At 34.7% G+C, this 20,213-nt stretch overlaps 1 protein-coding gene across 2 annotated transcripts in view; it reads right to left on the bottom strand.

Moving 5' to 3' along the window:
* Positions 1-20,213, bottom strand: part of MAGI2 (membrane associated guanylate kinase, WW and PDZ domain containing 2) — a 1,290,578-nt gene that overhangs the window by 892,458 nt on the left and 377,907 nt on the right. The gene's annotated exons all lie outside the window — the stretch shown is intronic.

Here is a 20,213-nt window from a genome sequence, read left to right as displayed (position 1 = left end):
TTTTGTTTAAACAGAGACTAAACTTTTTAAGCTCCATCTGATGTACATCGGAGTGTCTTTGCCTGCAGCATTAGAGGAGACTCTATATAATTCCCTACTTCCATCCTGGTGACCCAAATAAAAGATTCATCTTTTAAGTTATGGCAGAATAATTAGGAGAGGCTATGACTGCTTGCTGGATATGTATTTACTTTTAATTTAATTCTGATTTGTAGAACACTTAATCATTATAGATAGTAAGGTCATCTTTGTTAATTCAATGCTTACCTATGTGAAAATATCTCTATAGAAGATTCCAGGTAGTGCTTTTCCATGTAACCCAATCATTCTTTAGAGAATGACAGCAACACTTTATCCAGATTGTATTTTGTCACACATCATCAGTTACTGCACTTTGTTTATAAATTCTGTGACATATATCAGAGGACATTTACAAAGACTAATGAAGAGTTAGGCATTTTAGGAAACCAAAGCTGAAGCAACACAATTTAGCACTTAAATGACATTTTTCATTTTCAAATTACTTTGCATGAATACTAATTATTCTTAACATTGCCATGAAGAAGGTAAATAAAATTATGATCCTTATTCTAAATATAAGAAAAATGAGGTAGAAAGACTGAATTGTTTTCATTTTTCTCTCACTCTACCTATATATCATCTATTTAAAAAAATCAGTTTCTCTTTAAATAAACACACAGACAACCAAAAAACAAAACAAAACAATAACCCTCTGAACTCAGATTTGGTTTGTTTGAAATGTCTTCCATGTGAGGTTGATCCATTTCTTCTCCATAAAACCCATCATTCTATTTGCTCGACCTCTTGTCCATTCTAACCAATTATACCTTGTCAATCTAGTACCCTAGAGCTTAAGAAAATGATAGTTATACAATAGCCTTGTTATGGAGATGATCAAATTAAGGGCCACTAGAATTGAAGTGATTTACAAATCACAGGATCAGCATTTGCGCCCAGGTGCATACAAATATCTACACTATGTGTCTCTTGCCATAAAATCAGTTATCATGATAGGAAAGTGTTTTACGCTGTTTTTATTCCCTTTACTTTTCTTTCTTGCTCCTGTATCAGTTAATATCCCATTATATCATTTTCTGCTTCTGTGATACAAAGACAATCAAGAGCATGCTTACCTGTGAGTAGCTAGTAGCCAGGCAAAGGAGCAGGAAAACTATGTACAACCATGTGCCATAGTAAGAATAAACAAGCAGCCCCTAAGTCAAGAGTACTTGCTATTAAACCCAAAGAAAGCTTTCAGGCATTAATTTTTTTGGAGGGCATTAATTTTCATAAGGAAGGTCAACATAATTTGTGTGGTGGATAAATAATGTGGCACTTTTTCAACAAGGAGGTAAAATTCTATTTTATACCTTTATATGACTTCATGACTTTAGGCAATGGAAAGTGATAATGATATTAATGAGTTGAAAAAGTATAGATATAGATGTGCAGATGAGTACAACTTTAATTGATAAAATCTTTCAGGAAAGAGCTTCAACTTATAATGACTATTATGTCAATATAACAACAGGAATACAGCCAAAATATGAAAACTTAATGCCGATTATGTTCCATACATGTTGATAACTAATGTTTTCCATTCCCTGCATGGAGCCTAACTGAAAAATTATTATCTTACTTCCAAAGTTAATCATCAACTATAGAATAAAGAACACTATGGTAACTTTGTTTCATCCATGAAGAACCAACATTACAAGTCACAGATTTATCTAAATGATGAAAATGATCAAGTTTAAGGTACAAAAGAGACAAAAAAAATCACAGAAAATTATAGAATATTTATTTCCTCCTCTCTTTCCCATTAATCATGTTTGAAAGTCTCTTCTACCATAGAAAATTGAATAGCAATAGGAATTTTATTTACACGAGTTTCATCTCTTTATTATTATTAATAAAAAAAGCCAGCATGCCAAGTTGGAATGTTTTGTTATGCACTGATGAACAATGCAATAAAATATTCTCTATATTGAATCTGTTCTTTTATGTTGACATATACATACACAGAGACAAAGTAAAAAGATTTATAATTACATATTTTACTTCTTTTCAAGAACTGAACAAGGGGTTAGCACATTTTGTCTCAGGATTCACTTTCATATGACACTTTGGTTTGTACTAGTCAGAATAATGCTATTCTATGCTGTTATACACCAAATAAGCTTTCAAATATTAATGTGTAAGACTCAACATTACAAAGTTTTAGTGTGGCTTGTTCAAATTCAATGTGGACCACGATAGCCTCCATTTTTCATGGGTACAACTGGAATACGTAAGTGTTAAATTCACTGCAGCAAGGGAAGAGAGAGAAGTTCACCAACTGCCTTGGTCAAATCTATGTCTAGAAATAGTCATATGGCCCCAGTTTGTTTGCAGCTACAAACAAAGCTGAAAAACATAGAGAATCACCTGATATCTTCTGAGCTCTTTATTGAGCTCTGCCACAATTGAGATTTGATTATTTCCAAGAAATTAAACCCAAACCAAACAAAAAGTTGGCTTAATTAAATTGGGAGAGCTTTTATTTCAGGTGGCCTAAATTTTAAACATTAGCACAAAACCAAAAATATAGTTGATAAATTTACAAAAGCCTAGGAAATAGCAGCTATTACAAGATGGAGAGTTCATTTTGAACCAAAGGCAAAAATATCTGGAAGCATGCTCACTCCCTTAATCTTGCAATTAAACCCATTAATTAAAATCCTGTGTTATTTTGCATTTCTCTAATACATAATCAATCTCCTGTAAGCTTAGCTATAAGGATTGAAAGAGGAGGGTCAATAAACTTGGACAAAATTTTACAACTTGTTGATATTTTACATGGCGGTTACACTTTTTATTCACCATGGGCCCCAAGTGGAGGTCACAGGATTTCCACTCAGGATGGCTATTTTGAGTCTGCCATCAAGGTATTTAGTTAAAGTCAAGATGCAGGAAAGGATGGATAAGAGCTAGGTGGAAAAACAAGATAAAAGACCAAGGTAGACAGATGATGACATAGAGTAATTGATCTGAATCAAGGTGAATCAACAACCTACTTTCAAGGTTTGAAGTAAGTAACAGAAAAGAATAGTTCTATAACTCTGTACTAATGTATGTGTGTAGGTGCTTTGTGTACTTTTTACTTGCTACTATGTCCAGAATAAGTATGCATGGACATCTGAATGGAGCTGTTCTAGTGGAAAAATGAGCGCTAGACATTTTATTTCATTGACTAAACGTCCAGATTAATTATATCAGCACTAATTACATTGTTTAATAGTAGCTTTCCTGCTGCTACTCTCATCTCTCCTGTAAATAAAAACTACCAATACCCCAAAGAATTGGCTGTGAGATAAATTTCATTATGCTAGTCAAGGATTAACCACCTGTCATAGTTTTATTACAGAAATATTTTGGATTGTAATTATCTGTGATGTCTCATACATTAGTAGGAAAAGTGCAAGATTCTCAAGGGAAGAGTTCTGATTTATTTGGCTGCTACTGAATGATGTTCGTGAAACATTTTATTCTGCAGGGTTGATGGAAGACATGATAACACAATGGGCTAGGAGAAAAAGCAAATCTAGAGGCATGTTTTTCAAAGATGTTACAGGCTATGAATTTGAGATTGTTCTTAGTATCCCAGATTAAGAATAAAACCTTAACATATAATTGATTCTGAATGCATTCTTTTACCCTTTCACATACTCTCAGCAACCGGTGCTCCTCCATCTGTGTCCTAGAGCAGCAGTCCCCAACCTTTTTTTCACCAAAGACCAGTTTCATGGAAGACAATTTTTCCACAGACTGGGGACGGGGGTATGGTTTCAGGATGAGGCAAGCACATTACATTTAGTGTAGTTAAACCTCTTTGCTAATGACAATCTGTATTTGCAGCTGCTCCCCAGCTCCGGCATCACCACCTCAGCTCCACCTCAGATCATCAGGCATTAGATTCTCATAAGGACCTGAAACCTAGATCCCTCGCATGTGCAGTTCACAGCAGGGTTCAGGCTCCTATGAGAATCTAATGCCTCCCGCTGATTCAACAGGGAGGTGGAGCTTATGCGGCGATGCAAGCAATGGGGAGTGTCGGTAAATGCAGATGAAGTTTCCCTGGTGCCACTGCTCACCTCCTGCTGTGAGGCTTGGTTTCTAACAGGCCACAGACAGATACCAATATGGGGCCCTGGAGTTGGGGACCACAGTCCTAGAGTCCATACCTATGGTATTCTAAGATGTTTTGCCTGCATCCCAAATCCTTTCCTTCTGCTGTCAAATATGCACAAGGTGGGGGGCAGGTAGGCAGCTGTAATTGAATAAGGCCCCACATGAAGCCTTGTTGCATACTACTGTTTTCAACCTCCACACTATCCTCACTCTAGTTTGCACTGATCCAAATGGCAGCCACAGAATGGTGTCACCTGCTGTTGACTTTCTTGCTCCAGTCTGCACTTTATCATCCATTCTCTCTCTCTCTCCGTCTCTCTCTCTTAATATGTGTGTGTGTGTATATATATATATATATTTCATCCATTCATCCATCCACCCATCCATTGAAAAAATGTTTACTCAACACTTAAGTATGACCAAACTGGGTAGAATTCTAGCAGATATATTTTCAGTTACTTCATCAAATCCTAAAATTTAGTCCCTAACTTTCAAAGTCTAGAGAATCACTCTTGTCAGTGCCTGGGGAGATCAAGCACAGATAACGCACATGATAACCAAAATGCACACAAAGCTCATTTACTAATTTGCATTGAAAAATTATTCTCACGTGGGCTAGAATATCATAAGTGTCTTCAATAGATAGATAAGAAGCCTATACAGTTAGGCAGGTAGGGCTCTACGGGAAAATATATCACACACAGATGGCTGTGTGATGAAATATAGTTAGAACCGGAGGAGGTACACGAACCAAGTTTGACGGCATTAGGTAACCCAGGACATAGTGCACCATAGGGTTGGTGTTGTTTGTGGGACACCGGTGGCTGTCATTTATGCTGTTGCTATCCTTGTCCTTGCTAGGGCACCCTTCTCTCCATAACATGAAGATTAAGTTCAATGGTTGAGATTTTCTCTCTACCTTGCTTGGCAGTGCACGGCCAACCCTTAACTATTTGATCCTCTATTTTTTTTATATCTCTTTGACACATTCTTTCTCTACAGAAGTGGTTCTCAACTGGGGAGATTTTTGCCCCTTACAAGGGACTTTTGGCAATGTCTGGAAACATAGTTGTCCAACTCAGCAAGTGCAATAGGCATCTAGTAGATATGAGCCAGGATATTGCTAAACTTCCTACAATGTGTCGGGCAGCCCCGACAATAAAGAATTAGCCACCCAAAATATCAATGGTGCTATGGCAGAGAAACCATGCTCTACAGATGATATTACAGTCAATCTGCTTAGAATGTAGTTTTGTTTGCCTAGGAGTTACTCTGAATCCTAAAAGCGACTGCCTATTATATTTTCACCCACTATGTGCAGATATCAGTTTAACTGTCAACAAGGTGATGTTGTTTTCCCTTTTTCAAGTACTTGGAGACAACTCACTGTATTCACAAGTACTGGTACCGACTATCATTAGATTCAACTTCTTAAAATACAAATCTGTTCCCTTATCAACCCACCTAAAGACTTTAATAATATAGTAGCCAAATTGATTGAAGATTTACTTTCTACAAGACATTGTTCTGAGCATCTTAGTTTACTTAATCCCCACAATAGTTCTGTGAGGAAGGTACTATTTTATTCTCATTTTACAAATGATGAAACAGAGTCACAAAGAGGCTAACCAGAGTCACTAGAGGCTATTAGGGCCACCTCATTAGAAAATAGTACAGCTCTGATTTAAATCCAATGTGTAGTGTGCTATGTTATATGGCCATTTTTGGTCTAGATGGGCTTTAATATGCTACAAACCATAAAAAGAATAAAGCAAAAACTCTTCTAATCAGGTTCAAGAGCCTCTGTAATCTTCATCTTCTCTTCCTCTCTGGACTTATCACCTACTTCCCCGAAACACATAAATTCCACCTCTAGTCCTCTCAGACTTACCAGTATCAAGAATTTGCTCAAATGGTCTTCCCCACTGGAATGTCCTTCTAGCTCCTACCATCTAGTCAACTCTACTTGGTTTCCAAAGCTGACTTAAAAGGGTTGCTCTTTCCCCAAAGGCTTTTCTGTCTGACTGCTCTAGCTCATAGTATTCTGGCATTCACTGCACTTACTATTTTGGCAAAAACAATTTTGGACTTTAAAAATCTATTTTGTGATAGATATAATAAATAGTAATAGAAAGATAAATTAATATGAGATAGATTAACATAAAAGCATATATTTGAAGATAGATCCATACTGCATTAAAAAACTATGATCTATCATTTACCACCTATTTGTGACATTGAACTGAGCTTAAGTTTTCAATCTGCAAGATTGAATAATATCCACTTACACGGGTGTTATGTATGTCCTATTATCTTACTGAGATAAGAGACTTTTATATATATATATACATATATAATACATATGTATGTTAATTTTATATAGATACTAAAGACAGTTGTGTATATCTATATCCTTTTGTACATATGGACATATATAACATTTCCCACTCCTTAATAATCAGGAGAACATACATGAAGTAATAGACCATGTGTTTGATATAGGTCTAGGCTTCTTGGGAACACAGATAAGGATGGACCAACACAGCAGTCCCTAATTACCTTAGGTGCTGTTTACTACCAGATTTCCACTGAGGAAGCCATGAGATTGTTTCTAGTCTAAGAGTTTTGTTCGAAGATTCTGGAGGCATCAGGTCTATTTTAGGGTAAAAAAATGTGTGTCTCTAACTAGCAAATTGTGATTAAGTTTGCTATCACAGGGCAATTCAAGAAATCCTTTAGTCCTTCAGGGACTGCCATGATATTTTGTTTTCTTTCTTTCCTTCTTCTTCCTGCTTTTTTTCCTTCTTATTTTTCTCCCAATCATAAGAAATCTGGAGCATGAATATGTAAGAGCAGGGGTGAGCAAAGTTCCCAAAACTGAATTCATATTGCTCAACTAAATCTTTAAACATTCAGTTCTTATCGGTCTATATCTCCATCAAGTCCAACAAGCTAGTCATTATTGTTCAGCAAAGGTGAACTAATTCAAATTGGTCTAATAATTGGTCACTTCCCAAAGTCTTGAGGCTGGCTATAAGCTGTCACTGTGATACCAAGCAGTTATTTTACATTACTTAGTTGTACATATTCTATTTACTCATCTGTAAAATGATAATAATTATATATGCTTTACCTAGATTTGACCTTATGATATGGATAAATCTCTAGAGACTAGGACCTGTGTCTTAATCATCCCATATTCCATATCCCAGCCACTCATATGCGCATAATAGCTCCTCATATTCGTTAAACTGAATTAAAATAAGTTCCAATATATGAAAGTTTATAAATTTTTAATCTCTTTAAATTTAATGGGTTATTTAGTACACTGATGACACTTTGAATTAACAACCACATTTTTATAACCAATGAATTTGGAAGGTAAGTTTTTATAAAGATAATCATATTCATAAAGAGAGTAACATCTGGCCTGTGAGATAACTGAAATTAAATTTTTATGTTTGTATCAAAGAATCAGGTATCTTTTTTTACAAACCAATGTTGGCTTAAATACAAGTTTTCCAAGTTGCACGTAGTCATGTTTTACTCATATGTAGAATTTTTTATGTATTTAATTCTACCTAAAGACTCACATATGATTACTTAATGAACTTTGAGGCACAGAAATGTTGTTTGGACCTATATAAAGCCACCAGCGTTGACCTCTGATCACAGATGTGCCACTCAGTGTTGAAAGCATCTTACTTCTTTCAAACCATAATTAATTTTCTTTAGCGCTTCAAATAATATATTCAACTCCTCACTTTTAATTAAGATTCCTTTTCTTGCTCCAAATTTAAATTATGTTCTGCAAGCAGTTTTTGTCAATTGCTTTTTCATGTGAGAAATATAATTAAGAACTAAATTTTGTTAGTGTCACATTCATACTTTTTAATAATAAAGTTGTGAATAAAAAATGAACAAAGAGTCTTGGACACATTTAAAATGTCTCATTCTATAAGTAGTGTAGAACAATTCCAGAATACACTGATAACGCATGAGTATCCCTGTTTTCTAAAGAACAAATATATTTCCTGGTAGCTTACAACCAGTTAGCAAACTATGTATCAATCATTAGGAGTCTAAATAGAAAAGTAAAAACCTTAAATACACTGTAAACGTTTTTGCTAATATCTGATGATAATTATTTATGTTGTTAGTATTTGACTATAGATTAATAAAAACAAAGAATTTAAAACATAGATCCATTTTTTAATTAACAATAAACTAAAGATACTGGTACTGTAAGACTGTTAGGTTATCACCAAAAAGAAATATCTTTAAAGGTAACATTTTCTTTTATAATTTTTTTTGTTTGTTTGTTTTAAAAGGTTTCGGGCATTTTATTTGAATGAATTGAGAATAGAGACACATACCCATTGATTTAAAGTTCAAATTGTGAAAGAACGTAAAATATTTTCAAAGACTAACATTACAATATGAATATACCTGATATTGGTGAAATACATATTTTAAACCTTTTAGAAAGAAATATATTACCCAACTGACAATAGCTAACAAAAAAGCTCCTTAATTTTACTAAAATATGTGTTTTTACAGACTACGTTTTAAAAATTAAGTGGTTTTGTCATCATGTAACTGGTGATCTGTACAGAAACCCACACATGCACTCAATTGTAAGTGACTTGAGAGCATGTTTGGTTCATCATTCTATCTCAAGTACCTAGTACAATACCTGATTTTGCTAAACAAGTGAAAGCACTTACTATCTTTGATGGGAAATATAATTGCTTTTGTTTAAACATACTTGGGAAATTATATTCGGTTAGGTTTGGGTTAAAAAAATCAAGAAAATATTTTTCATAGTGTATTTTATCATGTGTTTGGTGTTTTATATTCAAATATATGTATACGTATTTTATTTTATACCTACCTTATCAAAAAGTTTAATCAGATGAGAATCATGGTTTTAGAATACACAAAATAGTTTTGTGAAAAAAAGATAAGTACAGAGACTATTTCCAGTAATGATGGACTAAAGTAAAATAATAATTCTATACATTTTTTCATTATCTAGAATTAAATAATAAATTCTACCGTTTAGTTTCATCTTCCTAAATAGAAGAATATTTATCTAAACTGTATGAACTCATTATCATTATACCTTTCTAGTGCAACAAAGAACAGTTTTTTTAAAAAAAAAGAAGAATAGGAAAATATATTTTAGAAAAAGTGAATACTAGGGATTCTGAGGCATATGTGTGTATATATACGTATATGTGTATATAGAACAAACGAAATAAAACAAATGGGTATAATATTTAGTTCTTTGATAAGTTATAAAGATTCACTCCAATACCACATTTTTCTTTTAATAAAACAAATATATAGTTAGAAAAAAAGTAAAAGAAACTTAGCTAGTGCCAGGTTTTGGTTTATTGGTTAGCAGATCATAGAACTCAAATAGAAATGAAAAAGGAGAGGTCACAACAGACATCATGGAAATATAAAACATTATTTTTGATTATATGCCCAAAAACTATATAATGAGGAGGAAATGGACAAATTCCTGGAAACATAAAACCTCCCTAAATTCATCCAGGAGGTAACAGAATTTCTGAACAGACCAATCTCAAGCTCGGAAATTGGAGCAGCAATTAAAAACCTCCCAAAATGGAAAAGTCCTGGTCTAGATGGTTACACTTCAGAATTTTACCAAACTTACAAAGAAGAATTCATACCTATACTACAGAAATTATTCCATACCATTGAGAAAGATGGTATCCTCCCTAACTCATTCGACGAAGCCAGTATCACCTTGATACCAAAGCCAGGAAAGGACACAACAAAAAAAGAAAACTACAGACCAATATCCCTTATGAATATAGATGCAAAAATAACAAAATTTTAGCAAATTGAATTCAGCAGCACATCAAAAAAATAATTCATCATGACCAGGTGGGCTTTATTCCAGGGATGCAAGGCTGGTTCAACATATGCAAATCTATTAATGCAATTCACCTCATAAATAAAAGCAAGAACAAAGATCATACGATTCTCTCAATAGATGCAGAAAAAGCATCTGACTAAGTCCAGCACACCTTCACAATAAAAACTCTGAACAAAATAGGCATAGACAGGTCATACCTTAAATTTATCAAATCCATTGATGACAAACCCATGGCCAATATCATATTGAATGGGGAAAAACTGAAACCATTCCCACTTAGAACCAGAACCAGACAAAGTTGCTCACTATCTTTTATAATTAGAGATGTGATGTTTTCTGTAGGAGAGTTCCAGTATCCATTCCTTAGCTTCTTAGGTGTTAAGAGGCAGCTGTGGCAATTGTAGCCACAATAGCAGTTTCTCAATTCTGGCTTAGTGAAATATAGAACTTAGCTGCAGGCCTCAGAAGCAGAAGTTATGCTGGTAGAACAATTTTGTATTGTTTGAGTATTATTCCTGAGGATCTAGTCTGCAACTTTTTCTTTAGTTCTTCTGACAACTTTCTAAACAAATAATTCCCTAAAACCCTTCCTTCTTAAAATACCTTGCATGGTTTTATTTCCTGGGCTGAACTCTGGATGACACATTATACCGTTTTGCTTTGTGAAATAGAAAGATAAAAAGAAAACCTTTGACACTGAAAGCAATAAAAGTAGAATCAAAGCTTGGCAGAAGTTAAGCTTGGCTGCACTCAGTGGCATCTTAATGGTTTAAGTTGCTCAGTGGACACCAGATATCACTATGCATATTAACCTTAGTCCCCTGAGCCAGAACTGGGGCATTTATCCAGGATCCAGGGAGAAAGCTGGAAGGGCACATGTGTACATCTCAATTCTCTGTGTGCCTGGCAAAGGGATCAAACACATTGTGCCAACTTACGTCACCATGGAATTGTGCCCAAAGAGAACTAGTTGGAGTCTTGGAGATCTAAGAAGTTGTCATTACACTGAGCCACAAGTAACAGCTGAGTCATTAGAGAGCCAGTTATGATGAGATGGGGGAGTAGTGCTTTTCTTCAGCAGATGTAGGTCTATTTTTTCCTATTATAAGGACATAGCCACTGAAGTGAACAGCCTTGTCGTTTCTGTTTTCATTACCTCCACAGGAGAATGAGAAGAGCCATGCCATTGTTGAATAATGTCAGCTACCGACCTTGGTCTTTTTGGAGCTTTTGGGGGAATGATATTAGTGACTCCTGGAGATAAGTGTGTAATTTAGAGGCCTTATATAATTCACTACCCATTTTCATGATTTTGTTCTGCTTTTGTGTAAACATTAGATAATAAATGTAGATACATATTCAAGCAGTCTTCTATGTTCTTGAGCCTCCCAAAATTTGTTAAGAACTGCCAGAGAAATCAGAGCTATAGTGACTAAGGAAGCAATATGACAAATGGGTCTTGGCATCATATAGTCCTGACTTGAATTCCTTCTCATCCACTTACTAGCTGTGCGGTTTGGGAAATGGTTCCCATAACCTCCCAGGCCTATGTTTCCTGGTCTGAAAAATGGGAACCACAACACATTTCTCAGAGGATTGCAAAAAGCAATGACATAATAATACTTGCACATGGATGTCTGGTAAATGTTAATTCATTTTCTTCTTTCCACTCTATCTCCCTCACCCCACCCTGATTTGCAAAGGAAATGCTTTTACCGAATGCCAAGATGTGGAATTGGGAACTTTATAAACACCTGTATATAGTGTTTTATATAGTTAGAGCTTCAGACTTAGATTAGAATTCAGAGTATAAAATGCAGGTAGAAAGTCTAGTAGAGCTGAGATCAAAAAGCATTTACAAGCAGAGTTCACAAAGTAAAAATGCTTTTCAATAACATAGATTCCTTTACATATTTAATCTCTCTATATCAACATAAGTTTTCATTATTGGAATAATATATTTATCAATTAAAATTTTTCTTTTTCTCCCTTAGATATTTTATCCAATATTTCTGGTAGTGATGTGCTAAAAAGAAAAATAAGGAACTTGACTGATTAATGGTCAACCAAGAGGCTCAAGTCAAGATGAAATTAATGGACTTGAAGCTAGCCAATCAGATCTTTACTTGAAAACTTCCCCAATAATTATCCATACATTCTCTTTACTTGTGGTAATTTATGCCCCTATCTGCTTGGCAAAAAAATATATTTTCTCTTGCTGGAAATAGATTAAAATAGTCTAGTATATGTTAATTATATGTCTGTTGCTGATAGGCTTCTTTGCTTTTCCTCTTTTTCTACCCTGGGAGCACCTCTGAACCTCTCGGGAAATACCCTCATGATTCTCCTGACTTCCTGGAGCTTCTGCCAGAGGTCTCCTCTCATGTAGATTGTTTCCTCAGAGCCAGATCCACCTGCAACAGAATCCCTGTTCCTCCACTCACTTTCTGCAGAGTATCAGGACAGTTATTTACCTTCAGAGTCTCAATTTCTTCATATGTGTTCAAGGGTGGGGAATAACATTCACTTTATAGAAATACTATGAGAATTCAATGAGATAATATCTGAAAAACATTTCTTGCACACATGAAGTGCTCAGCAAATGGTGGCTGCTATTTAAGACACTGTTTTAGTCCACATTCATGGAGTCTTGTACTTAGGACTGACCCTGACTGGGGACCCACGAACCTATTCTCCCATGGGAAATGTTAAGATTAATTGGACTCAGGACTTTATTCTACAAATACACAAGTCCCTCACTGATTTTCACAGTTTTCCATCAGTGCCAACTAATTAAAAAGACGATAAGAAGAATTAGAATTCCTACTAGAAATGGAAGAGGTCAAATATACATAGGATGGCACTGGCTCCCTACTTTGAAGGACAAATTAAGAAATTATCATTGATGAATACAAATGGGTTGAGTTGAGTAGCAAATGAAGCGCTTATCTTCATTCCAATGGCGCTTATATAGATACTTGCTGATTTTGTGTGCATAAAAAGCAACTTTCCTGTAAGCTAGCCTTTAAGTAGAAAAGGTAATAGCTTGGAATAGAAACTGCGAAACTAACTGAAAATTGATTCAATTCCAAACTTCTGAATTGCCTCGGAGAGGCAGGATCCATGTGTATTTTTTAATTGAATTGACTGTCAATCTTAGATCAGTCTTACCTTTTAATTACCCTGTGTGAGAAGCCCTGATGACTTTCCTAAATTTTTCATCTGTGCTATAAAGTTCTTGATTGTATTAAGCATTGATTTAGCCTCCCATTAGCTAGATTTATTTGGGCCTCCAACTAGGGCCATTCACTTGCATAAGTGACATTTATTAAAGTTCAACATTAGAAGACACTATATTTCATGTTAAATATCATAAAGATTACAATCACATTTCATAACAATATACCTCATGCTTCAGAAGTCTTTATGTCACATCTCAACTCATTACATATTCCAAAGGAGAAGAGCCATTTTTAAAGCTTTGTATTTCTCATTATGTTTATTTTCCCATCCACTTACTAACATTGGACCATATTTTGGAGTTTCATGAATAGTGAAGGCAGATTTCAAGGAACATCAGAGTTATGATGGCATCCTTAACTTGACATTCATAGAAGAATCTGAAAGTACATGCATGGCTGGTTTTATTCAGAACTGCACTTAATTTAAACTCAACTCTTTATTTTTTCCCTGAAGTGTCTGCTGTATTTGATATATTTTCAGTTTCCATAAGCTGTTTATACCTGCTCAATATCAAGGGCATTCCATACTCAGAATAATTTAAGCTGATTTGATGAGCTTATTTGAATGATGATAAAATAAAAAAAAATAGCAAGACAGCAGAATTAGAAAATCACAGAATTTTAGCGCAGAAAGAACCAGGAGAGTTCAATTTATTTCCTCCCCTCCCTACTCTGAGCCCCAAAGGTTAAGGCCTTTGCTAAGGCCCTACAGTTAGTGGCAGAGCCTGGTCTAGAACCAGTGGCTCCCAATTCTTGGATAAATGCTCTTTCCATAGTTCCATGTTGCCAAATAGATAAAGTCAAGGGTGATTGCTTCTTACCATGCTCCAGCAATGCCAAACTACAATGTGTAAATAATTTTGACTAGTGAACTAGACATTAAAATAGCAGTAACTTTAATTAGTATTTTTTTCATTGTTCTTTTGGCCAGATTCGAATCAGAAATTGACTGCAAACCTAAAGTCTTAAAGTCCCATGATAACACTAATATCCATTGCCATCGGCCTGCTGCTTTCCTTTAGCTACATAATCATCCAATAGCCTATGTGGGCACTAACAAACAGACCCTGGAAACTTGAGTAGGCCTGAACCTGACAGCATCCTAATTTTGTCTATTGAAAAAGTGCAGTGGTGTAGAATGAGATGTATTGACCTTCTTGCATCCAGCAAAGCTATGATTTTGAAGCCTATAGGGAGCTGATTCTGAGCTCCCTGAAAGGTGGGCTACTTTCCATTGAAAGTGCTGATTGGTTTTTCTGGAGGTGGAAATATCAGGCACCCCTCCCTACTTATTCTTTGGGCAGCTGCTGGACCACTAAAATCCAAGGGTGTATATTTCACCTGCTTACTTCATCCATGGCCCACAAATCCAGATTTCCTGTGGAGAGCCTCCCTCTTATGAATAGGAAAGATAAATACAAATCAAAAGGGAGAAATCAAAGGAAAGATTGGGTTGCAACAACAGAAAAAGACAATCAAGTCAGGGAAAAGAGAATTTTATGTGGCTAGGAAGAGCAGTAAGATTATTTACTGTTGCTGCTTTATACCTTTCTCTTGTGCCAGATGTTCCTTTATTCTAAGACTAGTGCCCTGTGGTGTCAAATGGATAAATCAATACAATTGCTTCTAAATGTTCCTTGACTTTCCATTTTAAGCAACATTTTGAAGCCATTTCTCTCCTATATCATACTCTGCCAACCAAGCCCACAAATGTTACTATCTGACCAGGAAAAATACATTCATTTTGTTCAATGAAAAGAAGAAAACATCAATAGCACTTTCACATACATGGCATGAAATTGGATCTTAATATATTCAGTGAGAAGGGCAAGGTGGTAAATCTAATATAGCTTCTTGTAAAGTAACAATGTATGTTTAACACATTGACTGCCACACTAGAAAATTTGGGGCCATGATGTTTTATTACAAAAATAGAATAAAAACTTCAAAAACAAAATGATCCTTTTTAATTTAATGATAAACAAAATTTATTCACTTCTAGTTATTTAATCAACATTTTTAGAACTAATTTGTCAATATTAATTATAACAATAAGAACATCAACAAGTAAGATTTTCACAAAGCAACTGCAGGGTTTTGCCCAGGTTTTGCTTCACGAGGCTCTGAGCTCAAAACTATCATGAATTAAATACAACTCACAAGGCAGTTAATGCATTAATAAATATACCAGACAGTCACACATCTGAATTAATAAGTAAGTGGAATACTTTCAAGTATTTTCTAGTGTTCAGAATCTTTTGAGATTTTTCTCTTGGTCTAGCCTTCCAGGGGAATTTATAAATCTCTCTGGAAATTTAGTTTCATTTGTTTATAGACTTCCTTTTTATTGGTTCACAATGCTAATAACTTTATTCTCTAATAACCCTTATTCTCAACACTAAGCCTCAAATATAATTAATCTATTTTTAAAAAATCAAATTCATTTTCGAAGAACAAAAATCTGGCAACTTAATTCTGAAATAATTTTGAAAGAATATGATTCACAATCTAAAAGCCATTTCAGAAAAGAGCTTCTAAATTGATGATTCTTATTTGAGGCAATAAGATTAATGTTGAAACAGATGTATAATATACAGCCGTTGAAATATGTTGGCTTAAAATTATAGTCTGGTTTAAAATTCAGCTGAATTTGATGCTTTTACTCCTATGCCTGCATGTCTAGCTATAGTTCAACCTAACATTTCAGAACACAGGCCTATATTGCTTAAAGATAATCTGAGTACTTACTCATGTTCTTGATAATTTTCAACTCAGAGAATTTCTTTCTGTTGGGAGAAGATGATTTTTAGGAGTGATTTAATCCACAGGTTGATGTCACTCTCCCTTCTTACCTCATGTTTAGAAATGTACCTTCCTAACTAAAATTACGAGTATTTAGACTCATTCGTTCATACCCACAAAAACATACTGCCTTGTGGAATAGTAACACATATTTTTACAACTTTTAAAGTACTGATTTTTTCTTAAAAATTAAAATTATTTCTGTCCCACACAATATACCAGAAAGCTCTGCCCTAATTTCAAACTTTTTAATAGATATGTGGTCAATCAGCCTCTCTCCAGTATTCTCTGACCATAGTCCTATGTGAGATTATATCAATATAATTAGCAAAGAAGGATGTTGATCCTTTGCATAGCTATATCTTTTGATGTGTTGGTAACTGCTTTTCTGAACAGGAGACAGTTTCTCATAACTTTTAAAGAGCCCACTTCTACCTGCTTCTCTGTGAAAGATAATTTAGTAGAACTATCAAAAAAAAGTTTTAAATATATTAGAAACTTTACAGTTTTATCCTTGACAATGTTTCTTTTTAAAGTGGCTTAGTTTTACTAACCTCAAGTGCTTAAATATGTAGAAACATTGTGAGTTACAACTCAATCAGGTCTTCCACAAAAGTAATTTCTTTCATATCTTAAATATGTTTTTCATTTTATTCACTTTTTATAAAATAGTTTTAGACTTTAGTTTTATTGACTTTTGTCTTTTTCTAGGTAGACACTGATAATTCTTCTGGCTTCAAATAAATTTAAAATATTTTCCAATAAAACCATCTCATCAAATGACAAAGTATGGTCTTGGGAGAGAAGTTTAATTTTACCTTCCATTTCATTTTGAAACTTTTGAAATTGGTCACTGAAGTCCTTCCCCATGTCATCTGGCATAATGGGACATTGTGTCTAAAATTTATATCTGTGCTGATATGTCTCAAAAATTAATTTATGTCTCTAATAAATATCAAAACTAGAAAGAACCAAACCTTTATCAATAAATTGCAATGATTATTTTTTCTGCATATTTAAGAAATATGTCAGTTTAATTATGGTTGATTCAACTCAAGAGTTACATATTTGATATATGCAACTATTATGCTCAGTAGAATATTAAAACGAAAACTCCATTATTACTCTTTAAACATTTGCAAATTAATCCAATATTTTTCTGTATTAATTTTACTAATTTCCCTCATAAACTTTTGAATCTATATTACCCAAGGGACAATGCATGCTGCCTTAACTTTGTACATTTAACATGCTGTGATAAAACAATCCTATCTCTAAATATATGCTGCTAACTTAGTGTTTCTGAAATAGCCTTTTGTATACTACTGGGGTAATTGAAATCCATATAGTAGACGTTCTAAACTCTTTCAAGTCCTTTATCTATATATATTTTTCATGGTTAGTCTTTATCACATTACAGACTACAACCGTTTTATCTCATCATCATTTACTCCTTTTTCCTGAAGTTCAATTACATAAAAATCTTATATAACCTGAGATATAGTAAAAGATTAATTTGCAGTCTTCATTTAAAAAAATTAACTTTCATTTTAGGACATCAGGATCCTCTAAAGACCTTTATTTCCCTCCCCACCATTAATTGTACATTTAGCAATAAAAGTCACATATTTAGGTACAAATTTAGGTCTTCATTGGTAAGAATCATGTGAATAGCTTATGCTATATAGAAAATATCAAGACAGTTCCTGAAGAGATGATCCTTAGGTACTGACTCTTGAAAGAACTAAGAATTGATCTCATCAGAGCCTCTGTGTGTGTGTGTGTGTGTGTGTGTGCATGCACGTGTGTGTGTGTGTGTGTGTGTGCATGCGTGCACATGCACACTTACACTCTATAAGGCCAACAATTCTATCTCTGTGACCGAGTCCTCCTTCCATGCTGAGAGAGACAGCTTTAAAAAAAAATTTTTTTTGAAGAATTAAGTTCTAAAATAAGATTCTGGGGAAACAAAATAAAAAGGTTAAATACAGTCAACCCTTGTTCATGGGGCAGGGAACAGATTGACGGGATTTTGTATTATCTGCAGTTAAGGCGCGGGGGAGATCTGTGCTAAACACTTCCCTCCCTTAGTTCAGAAATCAGCCAGCAGTCAGACATGGGCTTCCTTCAGAGGAAGATACAGGAACAAAATTGTCCACACCTGGATTTGGCTGAATATATATCTGTGTGTGAGGGTAGGAGGTCTCCAGGGCTTTAGCTCCAGAATTCTCTCTAATAAGGCACCAGTCCAGGTTCGGACTTGGCTCCTTTCCTTCTGGTTGTAGTTGTTGTTGTTGGAGTAATATAGTGGTAGTAAGCAGAATAACTCAGTTAGCTCTTTCCTCGTGAAAAAAATTCATTCACCCTCATATAGTGTTTTTTTCCTTCTTCTTTTGAGACAGTGTCTCTCTCCCTGTTGCCCAGGCTGGAGTGCAGTGGCGTGATCATAACTCACTGCAGCCTTGAACTCCTGGGCTTAAGCCATCCTCATGCCTCAGCCTCTCCAAATAGACAGGACTACAGTCATGCACCACCATGCCTGGCTAATTTTTTATTTTTTTTTATTTTTTGCAGAGACAGGGTCTTGCTATGTTGCCCAGGCTAATCTCAAACTCCTGGCCTCAAGTGATCCTCCCACCTCAGCTTCCCAAAGCAGTGGAATTGCAGGCGTGAGCCACCACACCTGGCCCATCCTCACGTAGCTGTAAGTTGACTACAATTTTGCTTCAAAGAAGTCATCAAAGACCTATTCCTGGTGCCATTGCTGGATTAAATAAGAGGTGAGTGTATACATATTAATGTATGTAGAAGAGCAATGATATGCTCTTCAATAGTATATTTTCCTTTCATGGTGCTGGGTTCATGAAAATGAATGAGAATATTTTGGCCCAGGAGAATGTGTTAACAAATATGATTCCATACTCACTGCTGATAGATATGCTGATCACCTATGTAGGTTTTGAAGCAATGGTAGGATTTTTCACACTATTGATACACTTTTCCTGCATACTTTCTGAATATGTCTGAACACTTTGTTAAAAGATATGCTGAGTGAAAGTGGTGAATTGTTCACATCCAATTCATTAGTATTAAAATGATTTTTAATAGTAAAATTAGAATTATCTATATCTCAGATTTTTTACCTTTTACGGCAAGTTAAAAGCATAGTGAATAGTGTTATTGGAATTGGCTATTAGGAATGATGGCTGAAATTCAAATAATAATTATTTCCTCATAATATTCAGATTCATTGAGTTTCTAATCATCTCCTTTAGAGGAGCTATTCAATGATTTCTAATTGAATTTATGACCTTGTAGTGAAATCGCATCTTGAAGCTCTTTATGTTTACTCATATAAGTCTAGTTATTTTACCCTTATATTTATTTTTCTCTCATAGTCTTTGTTTGGTATTCTAAGAGAGATGCTTTATTTAAGAAGTTAATTAACTAATGCAAAATTTACTCCTATTATCTTCATATTTAATTAAGACTTTCTTATTTATGTCATAGCCTTAGCAAGGACTACAAGTATTTCTGAATGTCAGCCTCTTATCTATCTCTCTCAGCTTTTAAACATAATAAAGTGCCTGGATTCTTTATTCAGTATTTCAGATCTCCTTTCTTTTGTTTCACAAAAGATAAATTCACACAGCTGCACTGACAACATCACAGCTTTGAAACTGCATCCACCTGTTACCTTATAAATAGTTCAGTCACTTACTTTAATCCATCTTCCTCTGCCCATCACTCTAATGTGAAACTTACAGGTTTAAGAATGTACTTTTCTCAACTTCCAGGATTATTGCAAGAATCCAAAAGTCTGTTCACTTAACTTACACACATTGATAGAGGTATCATTTTGACTGACAAGATGTCAAATCAGCAAACATTCTCATCTAGTATTTGTTGCCCCAGAATTTTTATTTTGATGAATACTCAGTGTTAACAATGACAAAGGTCTACGTCTCCTAAAATGTGTGTAGGTCAAAAGGGCTGAGTGGTGACCTATCCTTCTTCTCTGTTTTCAGTATTTTAGTATAATCCTTCATGTTGTAGAGCTGTTACAT

Source organism: Eulemur rufifrons, chromosome 29, assembly GCF_041146395.1.
Source record: "Eulemur rufifrons isolate Redbay chromosome 29, OSU_ERuf_1, whole genome shotgun sequence".
In the NCBI taxonomy this organism is placed as follows: Eukaryota; Metazoa; Chordata; class Mammalia; order Primates; family Lemuridae; genus Eulemur; species Eulemur rufifrons.
Note: the sequence above shows the minus strand (reverse complement) of the source record. Positions and strands in the feature narration are given on the sequence as shown.